We start from the raw sequence: 9,904 nt of genomic DNA on the forward strand, positions 1-9,904 counted from the left end.
AGAAGGAAACCTTTGGAATTTCAGGTGGGAGACCGCATTCTTTTGAAAGTCTCACCCTAGAAGGGCTTGATACGCTTCGGAAAGCGTGGGAAGCTCAATCCAAGATCCGTAGGGCCTTTCGAGATTCTCACTAGAATCGGCCCTGTAGTTTACAAACTCAACCTACCACGTGAACTTAGTAAAGTACATTCTACTTTCCACGTCTCGAACTTGAAAAAGTGTCTGTCGGATGAGAGTCTTTTTATCCCACTCGACGAGATCGAGATCAACGAGAGCCTCAACTTCATGGAAGAACTTGTAGAGATCATGGACCGACAGGTCAAGAAAACAAAGCAAAGCTGTATCCCGATAGTGAAGGTTCGCTGGAACGCCAAGCGAGGACCTGAATTCACTTGGGAGCGTGAGGATCAAATGAAACTGAAATATCGTCATCTATTCGCATAGTTATTTGTAACTTAATTGTTTAAATTCTAATTTCGGTACAAAATTTTCTCTAACAGGGGGATGATGTGACAACCCGAAATTTCTATCTTGTAGAAACCATTCACTTCAATCTAAGTCAGACTCGTTTCTGCCAACTTTTAGCACTGTTTAGAGTCTGTTTGAGCTTTCTGAGCCTAGTGCATCAAAGGAATCAGTGTTTGGATGTATTATATAATGTTCCAAACCATCTAGCAAACTATAACACTCCTCAAAAGGAGTTTACGGTCAGAAGCTTAGAGCTTACGGTCATGGTGACCGTAAACTCCATATATATATATATATATATATATATATATATATATATATATATATATATATATATATACACACATAATTCATGATCCCTTTGATCATATCCTTCCTTTCGCCAAAAATCTCGAATTCTCTCTCAAGTATCATAAGATCTTCATCTCGATCTTCCAAAAATGTAAGAATTCTTTCCTTTGATTTGTTGTTACATCTCTTTATCTAGTGATTATGCATGATTTCATCCATGAAATCTCTTCATTTTGATAGATCTTCAAGTGTTCTTCATTTCACCAAGAACACCAAAAACACACACTAGTGTTCTTGGATCCTAATCACCCTTACAAGCTTCTAAGAAGTAAGTACACTCCCTTTAGCTTGATATATGCTTGAATCACTAGCTAATCACCTTGAAAACATCATTTTTAGCCAAGAACAAGGTGTTTACAGTCTAAGTGTATCTCCTTAGACCGTAAACTCTAATGAAAGGTGCATTAGAGTTCTTAAACCCTCCCTAAGGCTAAGCATGGTCCCTAGAATCTGATTCCTTGAATGAAACCCTTGGAAACCTTCATTTGTGAATGATTTGATGAGTTTACGGTTGGATCTCCTTAGACTGTAAGCTCCATGACCGTAAGCTCATTAGACCGTGAACACTTGGACCGTGAAACACATGGACCATGAACCATCTTGACCGTAAACACTTATGGTCATGCCATTTTGACCGTAAACTCAATAGGGTGACCATATACCCTAGTTATGCAATCGTATGTGATTGTATCCCGTCAATCTAAGAGTTTCCTAGTCTATTACGGTGTTATCCCTTATAATTCGTTGTTTATACACTAATAAAATACACATACATGTCATTATATGTTTAATAGTACCTTTGTGTGTTCAAGGTTTCACCTGACACTCTACATCCTATTTCCAAACATACTTCCGTATCACTCACTACATGTGAGTTCATACCCCTTAATTTATCCTTTAAATGTTTTTAAATGCTTTTAGGGGGGGGAGGATACGAGTTGAAACATTATAGTTATTATATCAATCACATGTGATTAATAAGTATCAAACAATGGATTTGCCATACTTTTAGCTGTTTTATCAAACAAACTATTTCAAAATGTTTATCAAACTCTTTTACATGTTAAACTCTTTACCAAACTTGTTATTACATGTCAAACCTTTTCGTTTAACTCTTTTAAACTTATATATTGCCAAAACCATGTCTAATGCATGTATAGTTATATAAGTAAGGTTGGAAGGACTTAGGACTGATAACACACTTTATTTCATGTTCCTTGTTTTGTTGTGGACTTAGAGTACCTTGTTAATTGTCCGAATGTCATTTGATCCTTAGATATATATTATGTATATATGTATAGACACAAAGGCATTTATCTCAGTTCAATACACTCAGCTATACAAACAACTCTACTAGTAACTATAATAGGTATAATTTAGGAAGATACTACTCATTATTTCTAATACAATGAATCATAAAATTAGTCAGTTCACACATGAGTCAATACATACTATTATGAGAAACTAAGAGAACAGATTATTATGAGAAACTAAGAGAACATACTATTATGAGAAACAATACATACTATACACTATAGAAGAGAGCATACTATGATGGGAAACAAAGAGAACATACTACATACTAGACAGAGAGAATATACATTACACTAGTACATACAATACATATACAAGAATACTATAACATAAACGTGAGCCACTGTTTCGGGGCATGGAATCACCTATCATTACTCGTTTTGTATCCAGAGTCTCCTAGAAGGATAGCGTGAATTTGTGTATAGATCTATACTGGATTGACTATCCTACACCTTGATGTTGGCTATAGTGGGACTTGCAAGTCTACGGGTGTCAAATTTCATTTCTTCCAACATCTTTCATCGTAGTGTTATTAGTCGATAGTATGGTGCAATCATATCACATTATACCTTAAATAACAATTTGTTTAAGGTAGATAGTACAGCAGTAGTTACTATAATACAACACTAAAGTACTATTACTATTTCCCCATTACATTCAAATTGTGATCTTCTCACATAAGCGGTAATTTAGAAACTATATTTTTGGTTAATGATAGTCACACTTGGGAAAATACACACTTTTACAAGAAACAAACATACATAACATTTGATGCCTTGGTAGAAGGCTACGTTTAGTAGAAAATATACGATTTTCTAGGAGATACAAACATTTACTACAATCATTTACAAACTTATACATCAAACACTTACAAACATTTTCATACAAACAATGACACTAAAATGCTTATGAACTTACCAAATTTAAAGCTGATAAAGTCTTTCAAAATAACTTGTATTCTCAAGTCGTCAGTAGATAGGTACCGATGCCAGGTTTTGAGAAGATGGAGCTCGTTCAAGAATTATCTCTTATTTTGATATACATTTTTGAGTGTCTTTTAAACTTCACAGAACACACTTGTATAAATTATATTATTAATGCAATGGATGATGTAGTTGCTTGTTTAATACTATGCTTTGTGGTGATACTGTACATGACGTCCTCCACCCCAACCATTTCCGCAGTTCCAGTTTTGGGGTGTGACACATGTGGGTAATAAGTATGTGACATAGTAGGGTTTAGGCTGGGTAGCCTTGTTGTTTAGTCTCTTGGGAACCTGGCGTTTGGGCCAGGTGTGAGACTGATAGTCTCAGGGATGGTTTAGGAATATTACTATATCTCGGTCTAGTGATGGGATGTCAGGAATTAGAAGTTGTTTAGGTAGTGCAAGTGCAACTTCTTGAATCTCGGGTTATAAGCGAAGTAACATAATGGATATGGTTAAGACCTCGAGTCAGGATTATTTTTCTTTCGAAAGTCGTGAGGGATGACTGTGTGGGAGTATTTGGGCTCAGCAACCAGGCAGGAACTCAGTATTTCAGAAAATTTCCAGACGTGGTTGACTAGGGTTGTCTCGGTGGATTTTGAAAGCGGTATCAATGGCTCGGGCAGTATCAGTGTTTCGGGCAATATCTGTGCGTCGGACAATATTAGCAATTTGGATTTCGCTGTGTATGTGAAGTATCTGGGTGTTTGGGGAAATGCTAAGTCACTCCCAGCGGGATTAAATAATCTCAGAGTAATTGATTTGACCCTATTGTGTATCTCTCGTCTGAGTCTAACCATTACAGGGACAAATTTTCTACTCGAAGGATTATCTAAGTCTCCTGTCGAATATAAGCATTCTGTAGCGATATATGGTTAGTCACGTTGTTCCCTTTGAATCATTTGTTGGTTCAAAAATCTATGGGGTTGGCTTGTTGGCGGTTCGGTGTGGGTGGTCTGACAGGGAGTCAAACCATTGGGACGATAGGTTTTGGAATTTAGGCGGGATAAGATTGAGTTTTTAACGGGATTGAGGATTTGTTCTTCACCAGGCTTGAAGAACTATTTTGAGGATGGTTTCAGTAGACCTAGATAGGCCGGTGTATGATCAGATTTGGATGTTATGATTGGTCTGTTGTTCGTTGAGAGCTTGGCATGGAGTTGCTTCTGTGTGGGCGGTCTGTCAGACCCGTTTCGAGTCTTGAGGTTTCAGATAAAGTAGGGTTGGTAGTTGCATGAGATTTTGGGTTGTTTTTCTGTGGGTTGGCACTTTCTACTGGGTTTGATTGTTTTGGGAATGTTGTTTCGCGGAGAATTCACGGTAGTATTCCTTGGGATGCTGTTATGATATGAGGGTTAATGAGGAGTGATTTCAAGGATGAAATCTAATTTAAGTGGGGAAGACTTGTAACGCCTGGAATCTAGAAGTTCAATTATGGAAGTAAATCCTTTTTTCTAAGGTCAAACTCATTGAGTTTTTGGAGGGTAACTCGACGTGTTGGTGGTCTTTGGCACGCACATTCCTAATGACCAACTTGGCGAGTTGGTGAAAGCAACTCGACGAGTTGGACGTTGTTTGAGAAACCCTAAATTTTAGGGTCTTGCACCCTATTTAAAGACCTTAAGTCTTTCTTTTGACCTCCTTACGAGCCTCCACTGTTCCCAAAAAATCTAAATCGAATTTTAGCCTCCACTATCAAGCATTTAAACCTTAGAGAAGAGTTTGGTGTCCATTTTGTGCCTTGTGAAGGGGAGTAGAAGATCTTGAAGTTTCAATCTTGGAGAAGGAAGCCTTAGATCCATAATCACTCCATTTCTTGCAACTATTTCGAGGTATCAAGTTCAAACCTTAATTGGTAGATGGTTAGATCTTCTCATTTGGGTTTAATGTGATTTGGCCTCCTTTTTGAGTTTATGGATAAGATAGGTGGTTTAAAGGTTCATCCTTTCAGATCTGAGTTTGTTTTGCTACCCTTGAGCTTAAAGGTGCAAACTTTAGGAAGATCTTGATGTCATGCATGCATTAAGTCGATTTTTATGTTCATTTGAAGCTTAAGAGCTTCATCTAGACATGCATGGGCGTAAAGTTAGAAACTTTACGTGGTTTTCCAGCCCAAGGAAGTCAGATCTATGCTTTGTGGCCATACTTTACGGCAGGGCAACAACTAGGGATTTTCCTTCGGGGAGCTTCTACATTTGAGGTTACTTTTCCTGACTTTACTTATGGGTCAAAGGCACCAATGTTGGCCCTTTTGGATTGTTATCATGGTTTATCTTATGATTGAGTGGTGTTGTGATCTGTTAGATCGGTATCCTGGTAGATAGGATGTTGCTATGTTGTTATGATCTGTTGGATCGGTATCCTGGTAGAGAGGATGTTGCTATGTTGTTATGATTTGTTAGATCGGTATCCTGGTAGATAAGATGATGCTATGCTTATTGATCTGTATGATCTGTGCTTGCTTGTTGATTGATTATATGTTCATGAGTTATGCAAATGTCGACATGTGTGTGTGTGGTTGGGTTGAGGCGGTCCTGCTTTGTACTGAAGGCGAACAAACCCAGGGCAGCCCACATAGATTTGTAACATCCAGAATTTCAGGTATTATATTTATTCATTTTATTTTGATTTTTGTGGAAGAACTCGGCGAGTTGATGCGAAGACTCGCCGAGTTGAGACGCGATTTCTCACCCGGATTAATGACCAGACTCGACGAGTCACATTGGTGGACTCGGCGAGTCTGCGTTGTTTAATGAAACCCTAATTTCTAGGGTTTGGGGCCTATTTAAAGGGCCTTATGGCCGTCATTTGTGCTCACTAGTCCCCAGAGTGAAACCCTAGTGAGATTGAGTGTTTGGAGTGAGATAAGGAGCCATTGTTGACCTTGGAGGTGTTATATCTAGCAAAGGGAAGGAAGCAATAGCCAAGGGGAAACAAGAGGAGCAACTTCCTAAAGATCTGAGGTCCAGAACATCACGTTTGTGCTTACAGTGTTTGGTGTTATTTGTTTCAGGTACTAGTGATGACCGCGGGAAGGCGCCGGCCTGATCAGTACACACACAGGATTTTTATGTTATGAGATCTTGGGATTTTTATATGTTATGGATTTGAGTTTCAAACACTGATGTTTTTATGAATATTAAATGAATTATGCTTTTATAAAATTCGAAAAATTGTTTTGAAATTTACGGTGTTACAAGATTGAAGGCCTGCGAGGCGGTCCAGTCAGGCCAATGGCCTGGCGAGCGGTCTGGATAGGTTGTAGGCCATGCGAGGCGATCCAGTCATGTCGAAGGCTCGAGAGCGGTCAAGATAGGATGAATATAACACCGTAAATTTTCAAAAAAAAATTTCATTTTTTAAATCACATAATTCTCATAAACATAGTTCTTAAATATCCAAAATGACAATTTATCGAAAACACATGTTCACAAATTGTTTAAACACAATCTAGGATCCTCAGAACATAACTCTGCCTTTTGTGTACAATCAAGTTGGTGCCTTCCCGTGATCCTGAGAATTACCTTAAACACATAACACAATACACGATAAGCACGTAGCTTAGGGAGTTCCCTAAACGTCCACACACATCTCACTAGCCTCTCATGGCCATGCTCAAATAAGACCCTCCGAACAATGTGTCTCAGTGGGACCCTCCAGTCCCATAACTCGGGTGGACCCTTCGGTCCAGTAAGATCAAAATAATACACAACATAAATCACAAAGACATAATGCAGGATATCCCAATACTCAATACAAGCACATAAGACCCTCCGGTCACACAAAGGTTACCACTCTAGGTAAGTCTAGTGAGAAGAGTCACCTCGTAAGTAAGCAAATGAATCTCGTACACAAATCACCGATCTAGCCTTCGCCAAACACATAAGATAATTATATCTAATTAACACTCCATTCACAAATCTAAATAACCAAAGGCTATTCTCTCTCCCCCTCTCTCTCTATAACACTTGGAATGGGTAAAAGACCATTCTACCCCTCCATGGTCTCCGTAGACCCTATCTTGACCAGACCCTAAAGTCAACTAAAGTCAGCACTCGAGTCAACAGTCCATGTTGACCTGAATCGTGAAGTGCATCTGTGTGACTCATCGAGTCCCCTTGTTCCTTCATAAAAGTGGCGAAAATCCAACTTAACTCGTCGAGTTGTCTCATCCACTCGTTGAGTTACTCATGTCAGACTCATCGGGGAAAACCTTAGCCGACATGTCGAGTTGGCTCATCAACTCGGCGAGTCCCTTAAGTCCTATTTCTAATTCAGATGTTTTAAGGCATATTTACAACCCTAAACTCTAGATCTAGCCCCCCAAGGGTGAAATACCACGTAAAGCTACAATCTTTACGTCCATGCAAGGCACTTAGGGCTAAAAATGCCATATTAAACTCCATTTATGGTCTTAAGCATAAAATCTACTCTATAGCTGGATAAAGCTAGGACCTTTGGACTCTAGGGACCTCACAAGGTCCAGATCTAAAGTCTCAAACTCTTGGTGAATTCAATACACTCAAAGCCTCATGGAAAGATGGAATAAGCCCTAAACTGCATGAAAAATGAGATCTACTTACAACAATGAGCAAGGTGAAGACTTTATACCTTCACCAGAAGCTCTAGACGAATTAAAACCATATCCAACAGTCTCTTCTTGATCCTTGCTTCAATACTTCACTATCCTCTTCAAAAAGTGCACTAAAATGCCCAAAGATTAGCTCTCTCTATGTCTTAGCTCAATATAGGCGATTAGGGTTTCACACAGGGGAGTAAGGTGGTTAGTGAGGTGAAAATGAGGGCTTAAGGTCCTATAAATAGGGCCCAACCCTGTAGAATTAAGATTTCCTCTCACAGCGCCAACTTGCCGAGTTGGTCTCTTCGACTCGTCGAGTTGGTCATAAAACCCATATGGTTAATCCGCCTCTACTCGACGAGTTGGGGCATCCAACTCGTCGAGCTGCTCATACAATTCATAAATAAATGTGTAAATATCATACCTGGGAGTCGGGATGTTACACTCAAGGCCCTGCAAGACGGTCCAGTCAGGCTGAAGGCTCATTTATGCATGATGATGTCCGTTATGTTTATGTGGTGGTATTTTGGAGAAGACTCACTATGCTCTGGGCTTACAATTTTTTATTATGTTTCAGGTACTTTAATGGATCCTAGCAAGGTAAATGAGTGACCATACACATCCTCGCGTTTTGGATTTATGCTTTCTGGGAAACTTTGATAACGTAAATGTTTTGAAAACTATGTTGAAAGAGATTCTGATTTTTAAATAATGTTTTTGGAACAATGAGTTTTGTAAACACTTCTATAGAAAAAAGGGTTGTTTTAAAAAGTTTACATTTTATTGAAATTTTATGAGCGTTACAGGGAGAATCCCTATCCTAACTCTCTCTACAATCTATGTCTACATAGTGAACACATCCATAGAAATAACCCTCACCTCCACTTTACATACTAGTAGAGAAAATATGTTTTCCATACAAGGAAATATTCTAAACTAATAAACACTCATCATTATGGAGCATTTTCATGCTCCAACAGATATGTCCATAATCCCACCCTCATCATCGCTACCTCCAAAGAAAAGGGGAAGAGAACCAATTGGAAATCACCATGGTCATGTGTTGTGGTGCATCCAACCGATCGAAAATCAGTCGGAGACGATGAGTCGAAGGGGAAGGGTAGGTGTTCATAAGTGGGGGTTTGTGTTCTTAATTGTGTATGTTCTTGATTGAGTATGCGTTTGTGTTCTTAAATCTAGGCTTTTCCAGGGGTGGGGCATATATACGTATGCGTGTGTATGTGTGTGTGTGTGAGAGAGAGAGTGTGTGGACCCCATATTTATTAGTAATAAAACTTTAAATTAAATAGAAAACACATAAAAATGTACCTGGACAACATTTTTGTCCTTTTAGTTTCCCTAGGGACCAACAAACAGTAAAAAAAACCATCAATCCAGAAAAGTTGTTATTTGGATCAAATTTCAGAATAACCCTTACCACATGGACAATTTTTGGTCTATATAATCTATAATATTTATCTTTAATTTGGTTATGAACATTGTAAGATTACAGGATCCTCATGTGAACTAAGTACATTCTTATGCTCAAATATTAATGTGTTTTGTGTGGTAAAGTGTTTTCTGGTGCTTGTCATTCGTTTTTGGTAAATTTTGTTGGCCATTTTATGCATGTTGGAATTTTTATGGTCCTTTTTTCAAATCTACATCACCATAGTCCAAATTACAACTGCAAAACCAAAAGGAAGGCAATTTTTGGTAAAAAAACATATGTTATAGGGACCTGAAAGGAAAATCCCTCATGATAGCATACTACATTTGTCACCATGATGTCCACTTATAAAATTTTCAAATACAAAATTACTACCTCTGCACGAGAACAACAGATGTGAAATTCCACAAATAGATTGGGCCCACATATTTGTATATAGAAACCTAATAAGCATATTGACATATTATTTAGCACAATAAAATATAGTCAATTGCGGCTCTGTATATATACCATCCATTATAAACCACTTCTTAATTCAACTAGTGGTAGCTATGATTGGAAGATCCTCACCCTCAAAGTGCAATTTGCATCTTTTACTTTTGATCATAATATGATACAAATAATCATCAAATATTGAGCCAGAAATAGCACCCATGTGCATGTAGAATCCTATCAATGAAAATATACATGCATCTTAAACTAACTAAATGAAATCTACCATACAGATTGCCTTCGTTAAACCTGAAGAGTCCAAATC

This window comes from Lactuca serriola, chromosome 4, assembly GCF_051521515.1.
Source record: "Lactuca serriola cultivar US96UC23 chromosome 4, Lser_US96UC23_V15, whole genome shotgun sequence".
In the NCBI taxonomy this organism is placed as follows: Eukaryota; Viridiplantae; Streptophyta; class Magnoliopsida; order Asterales; family Asteraceae; genus Lactuca; species Lactuca serriola.